Below are 25,597 nucleotides of genomic sequence, written 5' to 3' on the forward strand. Positions count from 1 at the left end.
AAAAAAATGAGGTAGAGTATGTGTATGTGTGGTGAAACAGAATGAGGTCCAAGATGTATTGAGTGAAAAAAAAACAAATTGCAGTTATATAGTCCTATTTGTGATTAAAAACAAAACAAAAACCAATAACTTGTAACATCTCTGTAGAAAATAGCTAGTAGTATATACACAGAAATAGCTAGCAGAGATTACTTTTGGGCAGTTGGACTAGGGAAATGGACTTGTTACATTAAACCTTCCTATTGCTTTACTCTAAAAGTGAGCAGGATTTCATTTTTAAAAAATCATTAAAAATGACTTAGTGTAATTAAAAATATTCTATTTAGGAATAGGAATTATTTTTTTCTGCCAAGTTGTGTATTTTTTGTGTGGTTTCTGCTGGTTTCCAGAGATAAATGCATTTTTAAAATTTGTATTACTCTAATGAAAATGGGTTAGAATTAGCTTTTGGATACAAATGATCAGGAGCATTTTGAACCTTCTCTCTCATTTCCAAGCATTATAGGTATGGAAGAGAAATATGATTTATAATTGTGATTTGGGATTGTGTTAGTTTTTAATTTGTCAAATGAGGATTATTTAAATGCTTGTCTACATGGGAGCCTGATTGTATTACTGTTGTTTCGAGTCCATGTTCTGCAACTTACAGTTCAGTGTGGAAGGTAACCATTTTGTGTTATCTTGCTTGACAGAGGTTGGTGATTCATGTCAGAAACTTTGGTACTGCAGACAGTGAGGAAGCAGTGCACTCTGCTAGACCATTTCTGTATTACGTTTCAAGGGGTCCAACTTCCCACCCTGGATAAAAATCACCAATAGTGTTTCCTAGTAAGTTTTCTGTGATTGGAAACTGTACTTTTGTATTTTGATACCGGTTGTGTCCTTAATATAGGCAGGATATTGTTTCATATAACAGTCCTTAAACTATTTGAAGGTACCTCACATTCATTATTTATTTAGAAACTTAGTGCAATCCAATTAATGGTCATGCACTGCCCTTTGTAATTCTCTTCCCTAGACCAAGTGGTCATAACTTATTCCAACAATCTTCATTAAGATCTCATTTCCAGAAATGTCACTGTATCAGTTAAACTTTAGCAGATCCTAGTGATGCTCTAACGTGAATATGGAATCCTCAAAGTATAGTTGGAGCCATTACTCAGTGGTCTAATTCAGTTTAAGATGATGTCTACATTTTTAGCAATAGGATTACACTAAGAATAATTTTATAGCTCTTTAAGTGGTATATTAGGTCAACCCAACATAAGTCATTTTCTGAATTTTTATTTTAAAGTTTTTTTATTTGGTACTTTAATAGTTGTATTTTGAGACTTGGTTTTTACATCTATAATAAAGTATATATACACTTTTGCAAATGTGAAGGTAGTGGTATATTGCCTGTACTTATTGGTTCAGTCTGATAACCTGATTTGAATTATGAACCAAGCTTGCTGCCTTTCTCCAGCTTTAAGTTGATGTCATCTTGGATAAGCGTGCTTCTTAGATATTTGTCTGAGGTAATGATAAGATACTAAACAGGATAGAGCCTAGTGGCACATGTGTGCTAAGTTATTAATATTGTTGGTTCTCCTAGCCAGAGGTCTAGCTATGTTTTTAGTTTAGCCCATGTGTTTTTATTTGGGTCCTGTGGCAGAATTTATAAAATATTTGTTGGTATTAGAAGACTGTACAATCTTAGTATTCTAACCTTGTGAGAAATTCTTAGACACAGACTGATGTCTTTTTAAATGGTTGCTATTTTCTCCTTTTTACAATTTCGAAAAACTTCTGCAGTATCCAAGATTTCAGGGTGTGTGAGTGAGGGGGAGGGAATGAGGGTGAGAAGCTTCTTTGCACCAAGATTGTTTTTTGTAAAAAAAAACTTTTAGCTTTAAAAAAAAAACCCTCAGCTTTACTGAGGTACGTATTCAGAGACTATATAGTTCTTGCACTTAAGGTACACAGTTCAGTGGTTTTTAGTATTTTACATTATTAATTTTTTAAATAATTATAAAATATATATAATACAAAATTTGCCATTTTAACCACTTCTACGTATACAATTCTGTGTCATTAAATAAATTCACAGTACTTTCCCATCACCGCAACTGAAACTTTGTACCTGTTAAACACTAACTCCTTATTCTTCAGTTTTCCCAGTCCCTGGTAAGCTCTAGTCTATTTTCTGTCTCTGTGAATTTACCTATTCTAAGCTCATGATACAAGTGGAATTTGTGACTAGCTTATTTCACTTAGTATAATGTCTTCAAGGTTCATCTATATTGCACCATGCTAATATCCTTCGTTTTTTAAGCCTAACTGCTAAGTAGGGACTTCTGTCATTTTGCTATGCCTAATAGCTTTTTTGCCCCTCAATTCCAGCATTAATTACCTTTTGTTTTAAGTTGTTTTTTTGTAGTGAAATACTTAAGGTCCCATCTCATTGCCTTTCACGTATAGCCTGTAGTTACTTTCTTTCTGGTTGTCCTGAGGATCGCGTTTAAGAACCTAAAGTCATAATGCTCTAATTTGGATTTATACCAATTTCACTTCATTAGTATACACAAATTCTGCTCCTTTGTATCTCCACCCTCTTTTCAGTTGATGCTGTCTCCAAATTACATTTTATACAATGTATATCCAAAAACATAATTTAAAAAATATACTAGTGTCTAAAATCATGAAGGAAACAAAATTTGGAGTTACAAAGGATAACACTTATACTAGCTTTTAGACTAAATAATTTTTTTTGAAGAATACTAGAAAAAAATTTTTATTGAAAGGAAAAGATGGAAATATGTCCTACTTGTATTCAGCCAGTGAATACAAATTAGAAAGTTGGTATGTTATCTAATAATTGTTTTTTTTTTAAATATTAGTCTCTTAAATCATGTAGAAAACAAAAAATGGTATTATAAACCAGAGTTAAAATAGCACTAGTTTTGTAATTACCTATGTATTTGTCTTTACTGAGATTTTTATTCTTAAAATTACTGTTTTAGTGTCATTGTATTTCAATTTGCAGATCTTTAGCATTTCTTGCAGGACAGGTCTAGTGCTAATGAACTCAACTTTTGTTTATCTGGGAGTGTCTTAATTTCTCCTTCAATTTTGTTAAATACAGGGTTCTGGGTCTTTCCCTCCTCCCTCCCTCCTTCTCTTCCTTCCTCCCTTCCTTATTTTGGTCCACTGTTTCCTGGCCTCTGAAGTTTTTGATGAGAAATCCGATTATCTTATTGATGATTCCTTGTATATGACAAGTAGCTTCTCTTGCTGCTTTCAAGATTCTTTGTCTTTGGTCTTTAAATATAACATGTCTCTGTATGGATCTCTATGAGTTCATTGTACTTGGAGTTCATCGAACTTCTTAGATGTTTATATTTGTGATTAATTAAATTTGGGGAGTTTTTGGCTATTACGTTTTCACATATTCTCTCTGCCCTTTCTCTCTTTGTTCTCTTTCTGGGACTCCCGTGGATCTGTATTGGTCTTGTTGATGGTGTCCTTTAGGTTCCTTATGCTCTGTTCACTTTTCTTCAGTCTTTATTCTTTCTGTTTCTCACATTTTAAATTTTCATTGTCATATCTTCAAGGTCACTGTTTCTTTATTCTGCCAGCTCAAATGAGTCAAATCCTTCTAGTGAATTTTTTATTTCAGTTATTTTACTTCTCAGCTCAGAATTTATTTCTGGTTTCTTTTTAGGTTTTGTATCTCCTTATTGTTCGTATGTTGTTTTCTTGACTTCTCCATATCTTCAGTTTTTTGAGTATCTTCAAGATTGTTGTTTTAAGTTTTTTTTTTTTTTTTTAAGATTTTATTTATTTATTTGAGGGGGGGGAATCAGTGGGAAAAGCAGACTCCCTGCTGAGCAGGGAGCCCGATGTGGGACTCGATCCTGGGACTCCAGGATCATGACCTGAACCGAAAGCAGTCACCCAAGCAACTAAGCCACCCAGGCGCCCCGCTGTTTTTTAAGTCTTTAATAGTTCCACCATCAAGCCCTTTTTAGGGACAGTTTCTGTTTATTTTTTTCCTTTGATATACCATACTTTTTCTTTGTATGTCTTGTGATTTTGTTGTTGTTGTTGAAAACTGGATATGTGACTCTAATTAGTAACTCTGGAAGTCAGATTCTGTACTCTTCCACAGTTTTTGTTTTGTTTTGTTTTGGCTACTTTTATGTCAGTGATCAGCCTGAGGTGTAAATTTAAGGTCTTCTCAGGTCTCTTCTGAGCCTGTGCATTTCCTTGGGCATTCACAGTGACTTTTAATTACTTCCAAATATGCAGTTGTTTTTAAATGTCCTCCTCCTTAAGTTCTCAAAAGGGGAAAGGAGAAAAATGAATGGGGGAAAAGAATGGTTGCTGGCACTTTAAATCCTCTGGAAGTCAGTTCAGCTGGAGGAGGAGTGGTTTGCAACAAGGGGCTGAGGTAGAAAGACAATTGCTGGCCAGTTGCTGGCAGAGCTGCCTCTTTGTGCCTCTGTGGTCATAATAAAGCAATCAGGGATCATAGCACAGAGATCCCAGGATTTGGAGAACAGGTGCTTTTTGCTTATCCTGGTTTCCATGAGTTATGTCCAAGTTCTCCAGGAATACGTGCACAGCTGCCTGCCAAGGGTTAGGAGATGAGGAGTAGGGGTGTGTGTGTGTGTGTGTGTTTGTGTGTGTTTGAGGGTGCAGGATGAGTAGCTGCTATTGTATAAGAGCTGAAATGGACCGAAATAAATTACAGTTTACTGTTGAAGTTTTGAGGAAGTTGTGAGCCTTTCACGGATTCTTGTATTCTAAAATAGTTACATCAGAGATATTTTGCCAGCATGTTGGTTATCTAGGTGAGGAGATAGATTCCTCCTTGTTTCCTACTCCACCATTCATCTTTCCAAAACCCCTGTTGTTCGATTTTAAATCTAGTTTCACCATAGTAAAATTAGTCCTCTAAAGTTGATTTACTTTGGAATTTGTGGGGTTTCTGACGAATTTAAATATAGTGTAGTCATTGAGAAAGGTCTTTTGGGGTGCATGGTTGGCTCAGTCAGTGGAGCATGTGACTTGATCTTGGGGTCATGAGTTCACACCCCACGTGTGCATCCTGCTTACTTAAAAAAAAGTGAGGGCTTTCAAGTTTGACATTGATTTAGTTCCTGGCTGTACCACTTACCAATTTTGTCTTGGGCAAATTACTTCTACAGCTTTTAGTTTCCTTATTTACAAAATGGGAAAAATACTGACCCTTTTCAAAGAGTTTTCTGAGGGTTGAATGAAATAAGCACTCAGGATCACCACTGGTGCTTAGCAAGTGAGAAATGTAAATCTCCCATGTCTTCCTCTTAGGACCAATTGTCCTTTTCCTGTTATACCTCCTCAAACTATAGTGATAACATATACTACCAGTATGTGGATTCCAGAGCTTTAGACATTTATACCATGTTTCTTGTGGATCATTTAAAAACCTTGGAGCACTTTCATTTAAAAACTTTTTAAATGAAAGTGCTCCATGTAAGTTTCATAGCTAATTTTACAACTAAAAATCTATTCAAATTACTGATTCATGTGTTGATTCATATTTAAATTATTTTTGGCCACTTTTGGCTTAATAGTATCATTTTTGGGTTCTTTGATTATAACTTAAAAAGACTAGAGATTGAGACAATGAATTAAAAATATGCATGTGAGTTACTAATGAAGTGATATAAATTACATTTTATGGAGATAGATACTGAGGAATAAATAGCTTGCTGGCCTAAGTGATTTTTGATTGCCCTTTTCCCTTCCACCTCTTTTCTTCTTTTTTTTTTTAAGTTTTTATTTATTATTTTAGAGAGAGAGTGCACCAGTGAGTAAGGGGAGGGATAGAGGGGGAGGTAGAAGGACAAGTAGACTCTGGGCTGAGCAGAGAGCCCAAGATCGGGCTTAATCTCAGGACCCTGAGATCATGACCTGATCTGAAATCAAGTAGGACATTTAACTGACTGTCACGCAGCTGCCCCACTGCCTCTCTTCTTCATGAGAACATATATTTCCAATAGAAAGAAGCCAAGTTGTTTATGAGCAAGTATCAGAACCATACAAGTATTCTGCTGTTATGTATAATGCAGAGCAAATAGAAAATATACGTTTAAGTGAAAGTAGTTGGATCATTGCATCTTTCTTTGACTCATTAGTTACTTTGGATGACAGGAGGGTTTTTTCCCCCAAGTAGAAATTAGGAAAGGGATTTAAGTATGAACTTATTGGAATTAATTCCCAGTTGTATGAATGGATAGTTTTTGTTTATGGACATAGTCTTATTTGAAACAGTTAAGAAGTCTGTTAGCTTAGTTATTCATTTATCCTTTTAGTAGTTTTCAGGAACCAAATATATGCTAGACATGACCAGTGCTGGTTTGTGCAATCCTTATTTCCTGTAGCCATTGAATTTACAGTCGTGCAGCAGAGGGAAAAAGGCATGTTTGGAGGAGCTGTGAGAGCTAAATAGAGTACTAGGTGGTGGTAGCTAATGCAGAGTTGTGGGAAGATGTCACAAAAAGATTTGTAGGAAGAATGAAGCCTGAAAGACTGATAAAGCATGGAGTATGTGGATTGGATCTGGTCCCTCTTTTCTGGAGAGATGTTCTGAAGGCATTTCAGGCAGTGGGACTAAGTAATATTTTCCCACATAGGCTGCCTGTAATGTTGTGGTTTTGGGTGTGAGTGTTTGAAATGAGGTAGGAACTATGATTTTCTTGAGGTCAGGTTTAGAATGTGATTGATTGATTGATTGATTGATTGATTGATTTTTAAGATTTTATGTATTTGTTTGACACAGAGAGATGCAGCGAGAGAAGGAATACAAGCGGGGGCTGTGGGAGAGGGAGAAGCAGGCTTCCCACCAAGCAGGAAGCCCTATGCGGGGCCCCATCCCAGGACTCCAGGATCATGACCTGATGATCCTAAGGCAGATGCCTAACGACTGAGCCACCCAGGTGACCCTAGAATGTGATTGTTTAGTAGAGTTAATCGAGGCTTGGATTTGTATTTTTCTTACTTTGCTTGTTCAAAACCATTGTGTATTGCTTTGTAATACCAGTTTCTTTTGGCTTAGAATGGAAATAGCTGGTACCAATGCAGACGGTGCAACTTGATTAAGTTACCTCACTAGTAAAATGCAAACCTGTCTGAATATATCATGTCTAAATTTTATGTGTAATTTCACTCCTCAGTTTTCTTTATCTGTTTATTGTCCCTATTCCAAAGTGGTGCTTTCTTTCCTTTCTTCCTTATTTTTGTTGAGGATTGGTTTTTGTAAACATGTTTTGTTTTGTTTTGTTTTGTTTTGTTTTCTTTTTTGGTATGTACTGATCAGGAATTCATTTCCTTAATTGTGTCCTTGGAAGGAGCTAGGTCATTGGTTAGCAGAAACAAGTCTTAGTAGTGGATTCTACAGAAAATAAAACTACCGAGTGAAGGGCATTTTTTTAAAACAACAGAGAGTCCCTTTGGATTGGTTTGTTCATTTTATGTGAGGCCTTGGTCTCATTTGGATTACAGATTGGTTACAATTGTATTCAACAGAAAACAGTTGGAAATAAATGCTGGAGTCTTTCTAAATCTTGCTTAAAGAGTATTGTGTGCTGAAAATTAAAATGAAAATCTTTGGCTTTTATATTACTTGAACATTTTTTAAAAATCTAAAACTTTGGATCAGATGGGTGAAATTTAATAAGAGGAATGTGTAGTTTTTTTTTTTTTTTCATCGTTGGAGAAAAAACTACAGACAACATTTTAAGGCATCTCAAAGATTTTATTCATGAAGCAGCATGTTGATTGAAGTTTTTTTCAAATTGGAGGTAATGTGGCAAATAGAGAATAACTTGGAAAGGGTCAGTGATCCCATTCATTACTCCTTTGTTGTCATAATGGGCAAGAAATGAACTGTATTTGCCAAAGAAAGTAGGGAAAAACTAAGAAGAATTCTGTCCAGTAGGGTGGAGGACTTGCTGGTAGGGTTGCCGAGGGCTGCCCACATTGATACCAGAGTTAAACATTGACTAAATGGCTCAGGAAAAAGTTCATTTGCCCCCATGTAAAACATTATTGAATGTATGATGAGCTAGATACGTAGAAAAGAAGGTTGTTGGAATTGTAGCTGTCACAATTGTGTGATTTTTACTTTTATTTTAAGAAAGTCATTAGCGAGAGCACCTGGATGGCTGAGTGGGTTAAGTCTCTACCTTCGGCTCAGGTCATGGTCTCAGGGTCTTGGGATTGAGCCCCACATCAGGCTCTCTGCTCAGCAGGGAGCCTGCTTCCCCCTCTTCCTCTACCTGCCTCTCTGCCTCCTTTTGATCTCTCTCTCTGTCAAATAAAAAAACAAAATCTTTAAAAAATAATAAAAAAAGGAAGTCATTAGCGTTCTGATAAGCATGAATTAGCAGTAAGCATGGAAAATGAAAATGTCTACTTTGGGAAAGGGAGGAAGTTATAATATGTGGGGCAAAAAAGGCTGAGATTCAGAGGATAGATTTAAAATACAAAATTGAAAGGAATAGAGTTAGAGGAGGAAATACTGGGACTTTGATGGAAACCACTGTTTCAGATTTTTGATTTGGAGAACTTTACCTTTGCATTTCTGCTCAGATCTAGGAAGGTGAAGAACGAACCTTCCTCTTTTGGCTTTTAGATATTAGAGGATGTCAGAGTAACCATAGTATATGAATTCTGCATTATAAGTTTCATCTACTGGGAGTCATAATAAGCCGTACCAACTGTCTCTGTGGCATGTATAGTGGTGACCCTGATTTTAAAATATTTGTTAATAATGTGTAGTAGAGTAATAAACTAGATTCAATTGGTTAATTTAATTTAATTTTTTTTTTTAAGATTTTTATTTATTTATTTGACAGAGAAAGAGAAAGAGAGAGAGGTATCACAAGGAGGCAGAGAGGCAGGCAGAGAGATCGGAGAAGCAGGCTCCCTACTGAACAGTGAGCCTGGAGGCAGGGCTCGGTCCCAGGACCCTGAGACCATGACCTGAGCGGAAGGCAGAGGCTTAACCCACTGAGCCACCCAGGTGCCCCCAGTTGGTTAATTTTTAAATGTTACAACCCAGTTCTTTAAATTGGAAGGGGTGGCACCAAAATGCAAGTTTTTTTTAAGTGTTACAGTTCAGTGGCATTAGTTACATTCACAGTGTTTTTGGAACTGTCACCACTATTTCAAAAACTTTAATTACTCTAAACAGAAACTCTGTACCCATTGAGCAATAACTTCCCATTTCTCCCTTGTTCCTAGCCTCTCAGTACTCCTAATCTATTTCCCGCCTCTAAGTTCCTTTTCTTTTCTTTTTTTTTTTTTTAAGATTTATTTATTTATTTGACCGAGAGAGATCACAAGTAGACAGAGAGGCAGGCAGAGAGAGAGAGAGAGAGAAGCAGACTCCCTGCTGAGCAGAGAGCCTGATGCGGGACTCGATCCCAGGACCCTGAGATCATGACCTGAGCAGAAGGCAGCGGCTTAACCCACTGAGCCACTCAGGCACCCTTCTAATTTCCTTTTCTAAACGTTTCATTTATGTGGAATCATACAGTATTTGTCCTTTTGTTTCTGGCTTATTTCACTTAGCATAATGTTTTCAAGAATTACCCATATTCTGTAAGTATTAGAACTTAATTTCTTTTTATGGCTGAATAATAATCCATTGTATGTGTATACCACATTTTGTTTATTCATTTATCTGTGGGTAGACACTTGGGTTTCCACCTTCTGGCTCTTGTGAATAAATAATACTGCAATAAACATCAGCATAGAAATATCTGTGCTATGTTGCAGATACTTTCTCCTAATCTGTTAGCTGTCTTGACTATGTTTTTTGCCATGCAAGAAAATTTCATTTTTAGGAAATAAAATGTATCAATCCTTTCTCTTACTGTGTCCTATATTTTGAGTTACTCTTGGAGACTCAGTATTAACAACATGTTCTAAGAACCATAATGCCAAGTTCCATGAGTTGTCTAGTACTCAGTAATTTAGGATGAACTGACTAAATATTACAGAAGGTGAATTTCAAAAATTAACTGCGAGACTTAACAATACAGAATCTTTAAGGAGGGAAGCAGTATGTCCTAGCTATAACTATAAAATTCAGTGATATTGCCCAACTTCTACTAATATTAACTAATGACTAATAGTAACTCAAAATGGATCAGCCACCCAAATATTTAAGAGCTAAAACCATAAAACTCTTAAAAACAAATAAACCAACTCAGGGGCACCTGGGTGGCACAGTTGGTTAAATGTACAACTCTTGATTTCAGTTCGGGTCATGATCTCAGGGTCATGAAATAGAGCCCTGTGTTGGGCTCTCTGCTCAGCTGGGAATCTGCTTGGGGTTCTCGCTTTCTTTCTTCCCCTCCCTCCTCTTCCTGCTTGTGTGTGCCTGTGTACACTCTTTCTTTTGAATAAATCTTAAAAAAAAAAAAACCCAAAAAACCAAAAAACCCTCAGGAAGAAGTCTTCATGATCTTGTATTCCTAAATATGACACCAAAACACAGAGAAAAGATAAACTGGACTTCATCAAACTTAAAAGATTATGCATCAAAAAAACCCAAAAAACAAAATTATGCATCATAGAACATTATCAAGAGGATAAGGTATAATAACCCCCAAAACATAAAATGACCCCTAAACATGAAATGATTTCAAATTTATATTTAGAGAAACACAAATTTAAGTACACCAAGACATCATTTTTTAGTTTTCAGATTGACAAAATTTAAAGTGTAACAATCTATCCTTTTGGTAAGGATATGAAGAAATAGACATGTCTACATTCCTGATGAGAAGGCACAGCCCCTCTTGAGATTTGTCAGTATTCAGCAAAATCCTGTGTATGCATTTGCCTTTTGGCCTATCAGTTTCAATGCTAAGAATTTTCCCTGAAGGTACAATTCCAACAATATGAACATCCATGTGTAGTTTTTCATGGATTGTTGTTTGCAGTTTCATACATAGGAGAGTGGTTGAATAAAATATGTTACATCCGTATAACAGTACTATGCAGCTCTGAAAAGAAAAAAGGAGGATCTCTGAGCTGATCCCTGAAGTGATGGATCAATCTCCAGGATTAAGAGAAAAAGAGGATAGATTTTAACTCTAAAGAAAAGAGGAAATAAAATATACCACACAGCTGCTCATTTGGGCAAAAGAAAACATAGGAAAGATACACTAAAAGCTAGTGAGATTGGTAACACAGGGTGAGGTAGACAATGGAAGAAATGAAAGGGATAGGTTTGACACTAATCTGATTTTCCCTATCTTGAATAGTTCTGAGTATTAGAACTAAGTTCATGTTTCAAATACTCAAAATTAACAAAGATGGGAGATGATGAGGAAAAAATTCCAAATGGAATAATACAAATGAAGCTAGCTATTTCAGTTGAATAACAGCTGTACTGAAGGGTGTGCATGGGAAGAACTAACATTAGTAATTTTGGAATACAGGATTTTGGCTATAAGGCTATTGACAAAAAACTATAAGCAAACCTACAACAAAGTATTGTGCACAAATATTGTACTCTAGTAAAAATTTGCTTATAGTTGAATGGCTAGAACTATTCTGTGTATTCTAGGTTAGAGCAAATAAGTGTATATTATGGTGATAATGTGAGTGAGTCAGGTTTTTCCATTGTTAAAGAATTAGAAATAAGAGAAAAAGGTGAAATGGATGTCTGTGGAGTTAGAATTTGTAGCTTCAATATGGACTAAATGTTTTTAACATATATATGGATAAGAAAATAGATATGTTTGTGTATGTATGTGTATACATTCCTTATTTCAGTCTGTTGTGAAGGCCTTGAAGCCATGACACTTCTGAATATTTTTTGTCAATAAGGGAACCAAAGCTCTGTGGAGAAATGGCTAATTCTGTGCTGGGACGGGGAAAATCCAGAGATATGCTTGGAACATCTTGTGGTGCCAGAAAGTAAGGAAGTGCTGAAAATTGGTGAGAGCTTGTCACAAGGACATAGGGGAGGCAGTCTATTCAAGGCTCCACACTGGCCAAAACTGGGATAGTTTGAGCAACAATGTGAATAGTAAGGGATTTTATACCTTATAGAGTAAGGTATAGAGTCCATGATATAAAAACTGGTTGTATATATACAAACACACAAAAAACTGGGAAGAAGGGAAGGTTCTTTATTATAGTAGGATTCCGTTTAATAAATGTAGACAGAATGATGGAATACAAAAATCACCATTTGGTAATCACCACAGTAATAACTGTTTCAAGCAAGAGTTTCCTAGTAAGCAAGAGTGTAAGATACAGGATATTTTCCTAGTCTCAAAATATCTCCCCACAAGAAACTTAGTACATACAAAGGGAAATACAGTATCTTGATAGTGGGAAAGTCTTGCAAGTACCACTTTAGGTGTATGTTCAATATTCACATCACCGTTGATGGGACAGACAGCATTGTATTAGTTGGCTCAGGCTGCTATGACGGAATACAAGAAAAGACAGAAATTGACTTTCTTTCAATTTTAGAGGGTGGAAGTCTAATACCAGATGCTGACAGGGTTGGTTTCTGATGGGACTTCTCTCAGCCTATAGATTGCTGCCCTCTTACTATTTCCTCATGGCCTTTATATGTGCTTGCTTCGGGTATTTCTTCCTCCTATAGGGATATTAGTCCTATTGGATTAGGGCTCCACCCTTATGTTCTTATTTAACTTTAATTACCTTTGTAAGGGCCCTGCCTGCAAATACCCTCACATTGTGGGCGTTATGGCTTCAACATACGACGTCTGTAGCAAATACCATACGCCTCTTGATAAAATGTTTTGAGAAAGATGTAATGTCTTGGGATGTTTCCCCTCTCCCCAAAATGTGTTACCTGAATCTAATTAGAAATATCAGACTATCTCAGATTATAATTTTTAGACTAGGGATATGTACAAAATAACCTGCTTCTACTCTTCCAAAGTGTCAGCAGTGAAAGAAAAAAAGACTAAGTAAGGAACTGTTCTAGATTTAAGGATACTAAAGGGAGACAGTGGTTAAAAGGAACCATAAGCCTGAATTGATTTAAAACAAAACAAAACGGTTTATTTAATTGAATCAGTATTGAAATAAGGCTCGAACACTGTAATTGGTTAACCTGTCTCTTAAATAGCTCTTAGTCTAAAAATGTCCCCTTTCCCTTGTAGCTTATTGACAAAATCAGGTTGTTTGTCCTGTAGAATTTCCCACAGGCTGGAATTTGCTGAGTACATTTCTTTGAAGTAATTTAATATGCTCCTTTATCTCCTGTATTTCCTGTTTAATTTATGGGTAGGTTAAGAGCACTACCTGTACATTATCACTTTGGGAGATTAAAAAAAAAAAAAAAGACCTGTTCCTGGGATCTCCACATCTTTGGGACTGACCATTTCTGTGGTCACTGATTTAATTGGTGTGGAGTTCCAGCTGTAGGAATTTTCGAAAGCTCCCCAGGTGATTTTAATGTGCAGTGCACATTAATGTGCACACTGAGCTGGGAACCATGGCTCTAGACCTAGTTACCACTGGTGATATTCAGCTTTAACTTTTTTGCTGGGATCCATGTGGTACTGGTATTCTTTCTTTTTTTCCTTTATTGAAGCATAATAAACATGTGGCCTTATATTAGTGTCAGGTGTGTAATATAATAATCCAGCAGTTTTATACATTACTGGGTGCTCATTAGGGTAAGTGTACTCTTAATCTCCTTTGTGTATTTCACCCGGTTGTGTCCCCCAGCCTGTGTCCCCCGGCCTGTCTCCCCCCTCTGGCAACCACCAATTTGTTACCTGTATTTAAGAGTCTGGTTTTTGTTGTTGTTGTTATTGTTTTTGCATGTTTTTTTTCTTTTTGTTTGTTCATTTTGTTTCTTAAATTCCATATATGAGTGAAATCATATGGTATTTGTCTTTTTCCATCTGACTTATTTTATTTTACTTACCCTTATTCCCTTTAGGCCCATGCATGTTTTTGCAAATGGAGAAATGTCAGTCTTTTTAAAAATATTCCTTTGTATATATACCACATCTTTTTTAATCCTTTTTTAAAAAGATTTTATTTATTTGAGAGAGAGCTTGAGAGAGAGAGTGTGAGCAGGAGGTAGGGGGAGAGGGAGAAGCTGACTCCCTGCTGAGATGCAGGATTTGGTCCCAGGACCCTGAGATCATAACCTGAGCTGAAGGCAGGTGCTTAACCAACTCCCATGCGCCCCAATGGGATTATTTTCTTAATTTCTCTTTCTGCTACATTATTAGTAGTATATAGAAGTAACAGATTTCTTTACATTAATTTTGTATTGCAACCTAATTGAATTCATTTATCAGTTTTAGTAGTGTTTCAATGGAGTTTGTAGGGTTTTCTGTATGTAGTATCATGACATCTGCAAATAGTGGAAGTTTTTCTTACCAATTTGGATGCCTTTTATTTCTTTTTTTCTTGTTTAATTGCTGTAGCTCAGGCTTTCAGTACCATGTTGAATAAAAGTGGGAGTACTTGTATTCTTAATAAGCATCTCCCAGCTATTTCTGAGAACAACTGAAGTTTGAGAATGGTCCTATTCCATTTTGCCTTTTAGATGAGAAGGCTGAATTGGTGACTTTGTCAGCTGTAGTTGGTGGAAAAACAGGAACTTGCATATTATAGGAGGAGTTTGTGGATGTTTCTGAGTAGTTATGTATATGATCCTAGATATGTTAGTTCAGTTTGGACTTTTCATTTGAAGTGTTTTTAAATCTGCTTTTCATTTGAAGTGTTTTTAAGCCTGCTTCTCTAGTAATACAGTATTTTATAAAAATGTGTTTCTAGTGCCTTTTCCTTCCCATGCCAACATTTCTTCATTGGTAGGACTGAACAGTGATTCTAAACTGATGAGCCCTGCCCACTTTGAGACACTTGCCAGCTTCTATTCTCCTCCATGCCAGCAGTCTGATCTTTGAAATGCTTCATCAGAGGCAGGTTGACTTTTCCTGCTTGCACGCACGGCTGCTACATTTGCCAGTGAAGTTCAATGTCTTAGAGATTGGAAACTTTAATCTCAGCACTTTCAAAGGTGGAAACACAGGGACTTGCCTTAGTCCTCTTAGAAGATAGACTAATTCATGGATAACTAAATAAATTCTTTTCTGATCAGTTCTGCCTTCTTTTTTGTACTTTGAGTGAAAGATCATTTAAAAGGCATGGTATGTCTTAGAATAATAACACTATTCTGTTGCTGTATAATTGTCTTTTCAGACTGAAATCCCAGTATTTTTTTCTAATAGTACTTCTGGTATTGGATATTAAGAACTTTGTTGAGGATACCTAGATGATGAAAACCAGGTCATACTCTTGTGAATATCTAGAGTGAGGAGTGAGACAAGTGCATAATTATATGATTAGTATAATTGCCTTAGGAGAAAGGAGCCAGCATTTGAGTACCCACCATATACTAGGTACTGTGGACACACTTCTAAAATTTTTTTTTAGTTCTTGTTGAAATTAAATTGGTATTATCCCAATTTTCCACTGAGGAAAAAGATGCAGAGAAGTTAATTAACTTGTCCCAGGTCATACAGCTGTCAAGACAGACTTGGGATTATAAATTGGGATCTAGAGCAGTGGTTCTCCAAGTGGGACCTGCACTGGTACATCAACATTCCTTGAGAACTTGTAAGAAACTTGTAAGAAACTTTCCCGAGACCTGCTGATTCAGAAACTCTGAGGTTGAGACCTCCAGGTGATTCTGATGCCAACTAATATGATTAAAAACCATGATACTATATGTTTAAGGCTCCCCTTCCCCCTTTAAAAAAGTTTTATTTTTCATTTGAGAGAGAGAGAGCACACAAGCAGGGGGAGGGGAAAAGGAAGCAGGAGAAGCAGACTTCCTGCTGAGCAGGGAGCCCGATTTGGGGATTTGATGCCAGGACCCTGAGATCATGTCTTGAGCAGAAGGCAACTGCTTAACCAACTGAGCCACCCAGGCGCCCCTCCCATTCCCCCTTTTAAAACCATAAAGCTGTTTGTTTAAAAACTAGCTTCTTGGGGCGCCTGGGTGGCCCAGTGGGTTGGGCCGCTGCCTTCGGCTCAGGTCATGATCTCAGGGTCCTGGGATCGAGTCCCACATTGGGCTCTCTGCTTAGCAGGGGGCCTGCTTCCTCCTCTCTCTCTCTCTCTGCCTGCCTCTCTGCCTACTTGTGATCTCTCTCTGTCAAATAATAAAATCTTAAAAAAAAAAAACAAACCAAAAAAAACTAGCTTCTTTTTTGCTGAAGCCAAAACATGTAATACATAAAAGAAAGGCTGTTATGTTTGAAGTTGGAGTGGGGTCTAGAACCTTTCCTGTTTTTGCAGCTCTGAAGCGGTGTTCGGTTTGATGCCTGCTGCACTATACTATTATTCCATCCAGCTAAGTGTGTTACAGCGTGGGTATAAGTGAACTTACACAGTGTTATAGAAAAATACTGGCTGCCTTGTTTTTAACGAACAGATCAATTAAAGACACCTGGAGTCATTTGATTACCTTTTGAAAATTCACTTCTTCTTTGATTGATAGTGTCATTTCTACAAATACAGTTTGTAGATAGATGCCAGAAGTGTAAATTCTGCCTTTTACCTGGCATGTGTTTTATGTGTGTAAGCTTCTCTGTGGCAATAATTAAAACCACATCTAGGTGAGATTATGTAGTGCAGTTTACTTTTGGCTTTACTCAACAAGGAACTGCTTCTTAAATTGAGCAGGTCTACTTGGTTTGTGTAAATCACTGTGAACCTACTGTTCTTGAATTGGCACTACTGTCATTATTGTCTCATTGGAACTGCTGTGTCACTGTTGTTTTCTTCAGCCTGTTTATGCCTTTATACAGTGGCATTGTATAGTTTGACTCGTAGAGTTTCCTGATTAACCTGCTTTTTCTGCGCTGTAGCTGTTAAACAACTGTGGAGAGGTGCCTGGTTCTTTCAAGTTTAATTCTGAGTACGCTTGATTTTCTTGAGTTGATCCGTGAGATCATGACCTGAGCAGAAGGCAACCTCTTAACCAACTGAGCCACCCAGGCATTCCTCCCTTTTCCCCTTTTAAAACCATAAAGCTCTTTGTTTTAAAACTACCCTCTCTTTGCTGAAGCCAAAACATGTAATACATAAAAGAAAGACTGTTGTGTTTGAAGTTGGAATAGGGTTTCTGATTATTTGCAAGTGAAATTTAGAAGGATTTTATTGTCAATAGTTGACCTGAAAACTTTTAAGAACCTGTATTTAGTACTCCGAACTTTTTAGGGATGAAATATTTTCTGTTTTTCCCTATCGCTTAACTTTTGGGTGATTTGAGCTCCCTTTGCTGACTTGCTTTTTCAAATCAGATTTCTGTCCTTGTGCTGAGTTCTGAGTGACAGATTTTTTTTGTTGTTGTTGTTCTTTTTCCAGGGACAGTTTATAAACCTATAGTGATGACTCATTTTAGAAAATATTTACCTTTTATGTTTGAGTTTAATGCAACCATGCCTTTCAACCTCATCTTCTAGGCCAGTGATGATCAACTTTGTGCATTAGACCTACCCTGGGAAGCTTTTAAAAATAAATGTTTTGGGGGCACTTGGGTGGCTCATTTAGTTAAGTATCCAGTTCTTGATTTAGCTCAGGTTATGATCTCAATCATGGTCATGAGAGCAAGCCCTGTGTTGGGCCCTGTGCTGAGCATGGAGCCTGCTTAAGATTCTCTGTCCTTCTGCCTCTGTCCCTCAGCTTGTGTGCTCGTGCTCTCTCTCTCTCTCAAAAGCAAACAAACAAAAAACAACCACCACCAACAAAAACCAAAAACCCCCCAAAAACAAAGCAAAAAAACAACCCAAACAAAATTTGATGTTTTGGCCTCTCCATCCCAGACCTAATGATTCATACTCTTTAAAGATGGTGCCTGGACATTTGGACTAAAATGAAAAAAGGCCCTGTCTTAGTCTGCTCTGGCTACTGTAGCTGGGAGGCTTGATAACAGACATTAATTTCTCACAGCCCTAGAGGCTGGGGAGAAGGGATGGGGAGAGGAAGAGAGGGAGAGGGGTCACACACATGAACTCTCTGGTGTCTCATAACATCATGAGGTCTTGTACCCTCATGACCTAATTACTTCACAGAGGCCCCATATCTCAATCCTATTAAACTCGGGGTTGGGACTTCAACATATATATTCTGTGGGGGCAGTTTAATCCATAGCGATCCCTGTATAATTCTAATTTTTATCAGAATTGGGAACTGATGTAGAACAGTGCTTGGAGTCAATATATAAGTGAATCACCTGCTTATTTTGTTAAAATGCAAATTTGGGTTCAGTTGGTTTGTGATGGGGCCTGATGCATATAGGATCTATATTTAACTGAATTATTTGATATGTCCCAAAGTTAAATTTTCTGGAGTTTTAAAATATATCCACTTAAAAACTCTGTAGCTTGTCTTAGTACCCGGATAGATCTGGGTCATTTAATGGAAGTAGAAGTGTATAGTAAAACACTTCATCCTAGTCTGATTGGCCTAGTCACATACAGATTAGATTTCTATTGCTCTGACTTTTACCAGTGTTCATCTCTTGTTTAAAATGCTTCCTTGGCCTCTGCCTCCTGCTCTGGTCATGATTCCTGGGATCGAGCCCTGCATCAGGCTCTCTGCTCAGTGGGGAGCCTGCTTCCTCCTCTCTCTCTCTCTCTGCCTGCCTCTCTGCCTATTTGTGATTTCAGTCTGTCAAATAAATAAATAAAATCTTTAAAAAAAAAATAAAATGCTTCCTTGGCAGATGTTAGCCATTCCCTGCTATCCAGGGAAGTTCCCCAGAATTCTGAGGGCTGTAACAATCTCCCTCTCCTGAATTTTCAGACTCATTTACTTGCATTGCCATGATTTGACTGCTGTATGGTAACTCTTAATGTGTATGTTCTGGTATGACGTGGCTCTTCAACTGAATTATTCAGCTCTGCAAGGTATAGACTATGGACTGTAGTTGTGTGTGTGGTGTATTTAGTAAGTGCTTATTGGTTTCATGAGTTCAATCATCCAAGGTGTAGAGCTAATAAATGCTGTTATTTGAAACAAATGTAAAACAACTATGCAGAGATTAAGATATAGTTAAGCCCAGGATATTTTTAGGATGAGGTAGGAGATAAGCAAATAATACCTAGTGTCTGAAAGTTGGAATCATGGACATTGAACTTTCGTAGTAACACACAAAGGACATAGCATTGCCTGTCAAGATGATTTACCTTCAACTAAATTTATGTGATTTGCCTATTTATTGTTGTCAAAATCAAAGCATTATTAAATAACTTAGAAATTTTCAAGCTAAAAACACTGTCCTCATTTAGCCAGACAATATGATGTTTGTATAATAACATAATTATATATATATATATATATATATATATATATATATATATAGTAGCTGCCAAACTTTTCCATAACAGCTGTACCTTTTAATTCTGCCAGCAATATATGAAAGTTCCAGTTTCTTTGTATGGTCTCCAACACTTGTTATTATCTGTCTTTTTTACCTTAGTCATCCTAGTGGATGTGAAGTGCTCTCTCATTGTGGTTTTGATGTGTATTTTCCTCATGACTAAGGATGGAAGACCTTCTCATGTGCTTACTGGTCATTTGTATATCTTCTTTGTAGAAATATATTCAGATCTTTTGCTCATTTTAAAATTGGATTGTGTCTTCTTATTAGAATTTTTATATTGTATGAGAAATTATATATTATAGGTATTAGATAAGGTATTAGATATTTGATAAGGTATTAGATATAAGTAGGTATTAAATAAATGACTTGCAAATATTTTATCTCATTCTGTGGTTTGTCTTTTTCACTTTCTTAATGGTGTCCTTTGCAGCATGGAAGTTTTCAGTTTTGATAATGTTCAGTCTTTTATTGTTTCTTGTACTTTTGGTGCCATATTTAGGAGACCATGGTCAAGCTTTAAGCCCAAAGTGTCTTTTTTAAGAGTTTAATAGTTTGAGCTCTTATATTTAGGTCTTCGATCCATTTTGAGTTAATCTGTATATATAGTGTGAGGGAAGGGTCCAGCGTGATGCTTTTTTGTGTGAATATCTAGTTGTCACAGCACCATTTGTTAAAAAAAAACAACAAAAAACCAATATTCTTTACCATGGTGAGTAGCATTAGTGTTTAGCATGTAGGACAAGCTAGAAATCTAGTATAATTGTTTGATATATGTATGTAGTTCATCATTTTGTACTGTTATTTTTACCTCTACATCTGTTCCTGCACCCCACCACCCTTGTCCAAGCTACATTTATCTCTTATTTAGACGTATGTAATAGTGTCCCAACTGGTTTGTTTTCACCACTCCTATTCTGTGTTTTTTAAATTTTCTAACTTATGTCTTTTATTTATTTACTTTGAAGACCACATGGCAAGGCTTTCCATTTAACCTTAGGATTAAGAAAGAAATTCCATAATATGACCCATAGGGCCGTGTAAAATCCCCCACCTACTTCTTTAGCCTTTTTTTGCTTTGTATGTCCTGATTTTTTCAGTCCAGATAATTCTCAGAAGAATATTTCCATATGTTTCTTCTACCACGGCTACCAGCATGCCTGCATTCTTCTTGTGTTACTCGTGCCTTCCCATCAGTAACTGTGGATGAACTGTCTATTCTTTGATCTAAGGCCAGTCCTCCTACAAATATGTCAGATTTCATCCCCTCTCATTTAGTCAAGAGCATCACTTTATCAGTTGTCCCATCTCTCTCCTGAATTACTAGTTTTTCCTCTATCAGATCATTCTCATCAGCATATAAACATGCTGTTATTTTTTTCACTAAAATAAAAACAAAACAACCCAGCTCTTGAAACCTATACTCCATTCTGGTTATAATAATCCCCTTTCTCTGCTCTTTTTTACAGCAGAACTGGAAAGGATTATCTGTCCATGCAGTCTCTACCTTGTCCCCTGCTGTTTTCTCTGAATTCACTCCTGTCTGATTTTTGTTCACCACCACTTCATTGAAACCACTCTCTTTATCTCTGTGTTGCCAAGTTCAGTGGTCAGTTCTCAGTCCTCATCTTAATTTTTCACTAACATTTGACCTAGCCATTTACAGCCTCTTTAAAATACTTGTTGCACTTGACTTCTCTTTTGGTGCTCCTTTTACCTTACTAGTTGCTGCTTCTTGGTCTCTTCTCTTGGTTACTGCTCATCTCTGATTGCTATTTTGGAAGAAGGCCCTAGGGTCATGCCATAGACCTCTTCCCTTTCTTCAGTGCTGGTGTGGTTTATTCTCAGTTTTAATACCACTTATGTGCTAATAACTACCCCCACTCATCTCTAACCTGGGCCTCTCCTGTATGTACACATACCTTTCTACCTCATGGACATTTCTACCTAGAAATCTAATGGCTGGTTCCTTTGCTTTTTTTCAGGTATCCGTGCCCAGATGCCACCTTATTGGAGAGGTCCTTCCTGCTCCCTCTCTCCCCATATAAGTTGAAACAATTCCTCCCTTATTTACCCTTCCTTTTTAAATTGTTTCCTGGAGCATTTATTGTATAGTGCATTATTTGTAGTCTTTCGTTTCGTGTGTATGTACATGAGGCTAGTTTTCATTTTCTTCTTACCTTTGGGTCAGTACCAGCAACAATGCCTGGTGTATAATAAGCATTGATTATGTGTCTAAAGATGAGATGAGTAAGTGAATAAATGCTGGCTTTCTTTTAGTACTACAATCTCTAGTACTTCATTTTGCCATGCTTCCTCCTTTCCTGGGAACTTTGCACACTCAGTTCCCTCATTTCTTCATCTCTTCCCGAGGCAGCTTCTTGTCTTTCAGTTCTATAAGCATCACTTCTCATGAAAACTTCCTGTCCTGATTGCAATCTCTGTGTAAGGTCTCATTGTCCATGGACTTCTCCCTCATTGTAGTGATCATTTGCAGTTTTCCATTAGTGCTATTCTTTGATAACATTTGTCCCCTTCCTTCTCCCTCCTCCCCTACAGGATGTTTTTTACTCATTGTTGATACTAAGGCCCTACTGCAGAGTCATATTATCAATAAATGTGGTGTTTGTTGAAAGAGTAAAGGAGGGAACAGATTACTTTTTTTTTTTCCTCATTAAACTTTTGTTTTAATGGGTCTCAAAATTCTGTGACAGATTTTTGGTCAATTGTGCCCAAATGTGTTATCATTAACCAGTCTTTTACAATTAAACTTAAATGGTCAATTGACATAAACAGTTCTGAGACTGTTCTTCCACCACTGGTTAAGACTGGGGCGGCAGGTATTGGGGATAATATTTGTTTAGCCTTCTGAGCTTTCTGGGCAGACTTGGTGACCTTGCCAGCTCCAGCTGACTTCTGGTTCACTGCTTGGTGACATCCACAGCAACTGTCTGTCTCATGTCATGAACAGCAAAATGGCCCAGAGGAGGATAGTCAGAGAAGCTCTCAACACACATAGGCTTGCCAGGAACCATGCTAACAATGGTAGCGTCACCAGATTTCAATAATTTGGGACCATCTTTCAGCTTTTTTCCAGAAGGACAATTTATCTTCTCCTTCAGCTCAGCAAACTTGCAAGCAATGTGAGCCGTGTGACAGTCCAGCACAGGTGCATATCCAGCACTAATTTGGCCTGGATAGTTTAGGATAATCACCTGAGCTGTGAAGTCAGCTGCTTCCATTGGTGGGTCATTTTTGTTGTCACCAGCCACATTGCCATGACAAAATCTTTGACAGATACATTCTTGACATTGAAGCCCACATTGTCCCCAGGAAGAGCCTAACTCAAAGCTTCATGGTGCATTTCAACAGACTTGACTTCAGTTGTAGCATTGACTGGAGCAAAGGTCATCACCATGCCATGTTTAAGGACACCAGTCTCCACTCGGCCCACAGGGACAGTACCAATACCACCAATTTTGTAGACGTCCTGGAGAGGCGGACGCAAGGGCTTGTCAGTTGGACGAGGTGGTGGCAGAATGCAATCCAGAGCTTCAAGCAGTGTGGTTCCACTAGCATTCCCATCTTTACGGGGGACTTTCCATCCCTTGAACCAAGGCATGTTAGCACTTGGCTCCAGCACGCTGTCACCATTCCAACCAGAAATCGGCACAAATGCTACTGTGTTGGGGTTGTAACCGATTTTCTTAATGTAGGTGCTGACTTCCTTAACAATTTTCTTGTATCTCTTCTGGCTATAGGGTGGCTCAGTGGAATCCATTTTGTTAATACCCAGTGTGTAAGTCAGAAGGGCATGCTCACGGGTCTGTCCATTCTTGGAGATACCTGCTTCCAATTCACCAACAACAGCAGCAACAATCAGGACAGCACAGTCAGTCTGAGATGTGCCTGTAATCATGATTTTTATAAAGTCTGTGTCCTGGAGCATCAATGATGGTCACATAATACTTGCTGATCTCGAATTTCCACAGGGAGATATCAATGGTGATACCATGTTCACATTCAGCTTTCAGTTTATCCAAGACCCAGGCAATCTTGAAGGAGTCTTTTCCCACCTCAGCATCCTCCTTCTCTAATTTTTCTCGGTAATTCTTTTGTTGATCCCACTGCATTTGTAGATTAGATGACCAGTAGTGGTAGATTACGCAAATCTATGTATGTGTCCGATGACGACGATGTTGATATGAGTCTTTTCCTATACCATTCTGGTTTAGGTTGAGTGGTGGTTTCACAACATCTGTGTTCAGGTGGCAAATGCGAAAAAGCTGAACGAATTACTCTTATAAGTCATAGAGATAATGATCCATTTGAACTACTAAATGTAACATTTGCTTTAAAAGAAAACAGGAATAAAATTCAATAATTTCCTTAATTTTAGGTTGAAGTGGAATCTAATAAGCATAAATGTAGTTGAGATTACTGCCCTTGGCCAAGAAATTTGTGCTGTAGCTTTCCCCTATTGATAGCAGTCCTTTCAGTGAAATCTGTCCTTATCACTTGGCTGTCTAGCCTTTGCCAGAATACATCTAGTGCTCTTCATGCGAACTCCAGAAGTTGGTTGGCTAGGAACTTACCCTTTGGTTTTGTTGTTTCCTTTTTTCACATGGCAGCTTTTCATATATTTAGAGAGAAATCATCATGTCCCTCCAGTGTCTAAACATTATTAAGTGAAACTGTCTTACTTTCTTCTGTTGACATTTTTTAGCTCTTTTGGGCCATGGAATGCTTATTAAGGATTTTATGGAGAGTGTATTCCCACATAGTCCCTGTCTTTTTTTTTTAAGATTTTATTTATTTATTTGACAGACATCACAAGTAGGCAGAGAGGAAGGCAGAGAGAGGATAAAGCAGGCTCCACACGGAGCAGAGAGCCCGATGTGGGGTTCGATCCCAGGACCCTGGACTCATGACCCGAGCCGAAGGCAGAGGCTTCAACCCACCGAGCCACCCAGGCGCCCCAGTCCCTGTCTTTTATAACAACTACCAAAAGATTACTTTACAAAGATTTTATGAGAAAGGCTCCTGTACTGCGTATTGTGTACTTGAGATAGCAATTTTCACTATATCAATGATAGAAAAGTACATTTTATTATTTAATTTTAATTTTTAAAATATTTTATTTATTTGAAAAAGAGATATAATGAGCACACGTGGGGAGTGGCAGGGGGAAGAGAGGCAGAGGAAGAACCAGGCTCCCCACTGAGCAGGGAGCCCAACTGGGGACTGGACCCCAGGCCCTTGGGATCATGACCCAGGCTGGAGGCAGCTGCTTAACCGACTGAGCCACCCAGGCGTCTTGAAAAATAAATTTTAATAGAGGGCCACCTGGGTGGCTCAGTGGGTTAAGCCTCTGTCTTCTGCTCGGGTTATGATCTCAGGGTCCTGGGATTGAGTCCCACATTGGGCTCTCCGTTCGGTGGGGAGCCTGCTTCCCCCCTCTTTCTGCCTGCCTCTCTGCCTGCTTGTGATCTCTCTCTCTCTCTCTGTGTCAAATAAATAAATAAATTTTAAAAAATACGTTTTAATAGATGATTGCAAATCTAACTTTACACACCTCGATTGGTAATTTAGTTCTGTATTGAGCTAATTGTACTGGTGAATATACATGTAAATGTTAAATACTTTTTTGAGAAAAATAGTTGTTTCAGCCCTTAGTACTAGTGGGTCAGGTGCTATATTAATGGATGTGATCTTTACACAGCTTTTGGCACTATTATCCCTGTTTGTATGTGAAGAAACTGAGGTACAGGAATCTTAGAAATAAAAGGTTTTATTAATCTTATTGTCACTGGAGGTAATGTAAATATATTTTTTCCTTCTTAATTTTGCTTTAAGATTTCACAAGATAAAATAATCATGTCACATTGGTTTAGTTCTCATTGTTTTTTGCAGGGTTTACTCCAGTGTTTAATTTAGGGATGGTAAAATGAAATCTTTCCCATCGTACTTTGTTCTGTAGGTTTGAAATAAGGACATTCAGTGGCTCTAAAACGAGTATGCAACTTTTAGGAGATTTCCAATATTTTCTTTAAGGTTTTGAATTTCTCAAATTATGTAAAAATATGCTTTAAATAATTTCAAGACTCTGTTTTGTATGAAAGAAAGGTAATCTATTTCCAGTTTCCTCAAAATTTT

The 25,597-nt window shown here is 37.5% G+C and overlaps 1 protein-coding gene and 1 pseudogene across 9 annotated transcripts in view; one reads left to right on the forward strand and one right to left on the reverse strand.

Annotated features, from left to right (window-relative positions):
• Window positions 1-25,597, forward strand: part of ATP2C1 (ATPase secretory pathway Ca2+ transporting 1) — a 184,605-nt gene that overhangs the window by 51,499 nt on the left and 107,509 nt on the right. The window contains exon 1 of one of the 9 annotated variants that reach the window (XM_032332962.1): window positions 14,202-14,207. The exons of the other annotated variants lie outside the window; for them this stretch is intronic. The gene's annotated coding sequence lies outside the window, so the exon portion shown is untranslated. Of the gene's footprint in view, window positions 1-14,201; window positions 14,208-25,597 lie in introns of those variants that run through there. 9 annotated transcript variants of the gene reach the window in all.
• On the reverse strand, window positions 1,900-23,666 carry LOC116584545 (annotated as a pseudogene).

Source organism: Mustela erminea, chromosome 1, assembly GCF_009829155.1.
Source record: "Mustela erminea isolate mMusErm1 chromosome 1, mMusErm1.Pri, whole genome shotgun sequence".
Classification (NCBI taxonomy): domain Eukaryota; kingdom Metazoa; phylum Chordata; class Mammalia; order Carnivora; family Mustelidae; genus Mustela; species Mustela erminea.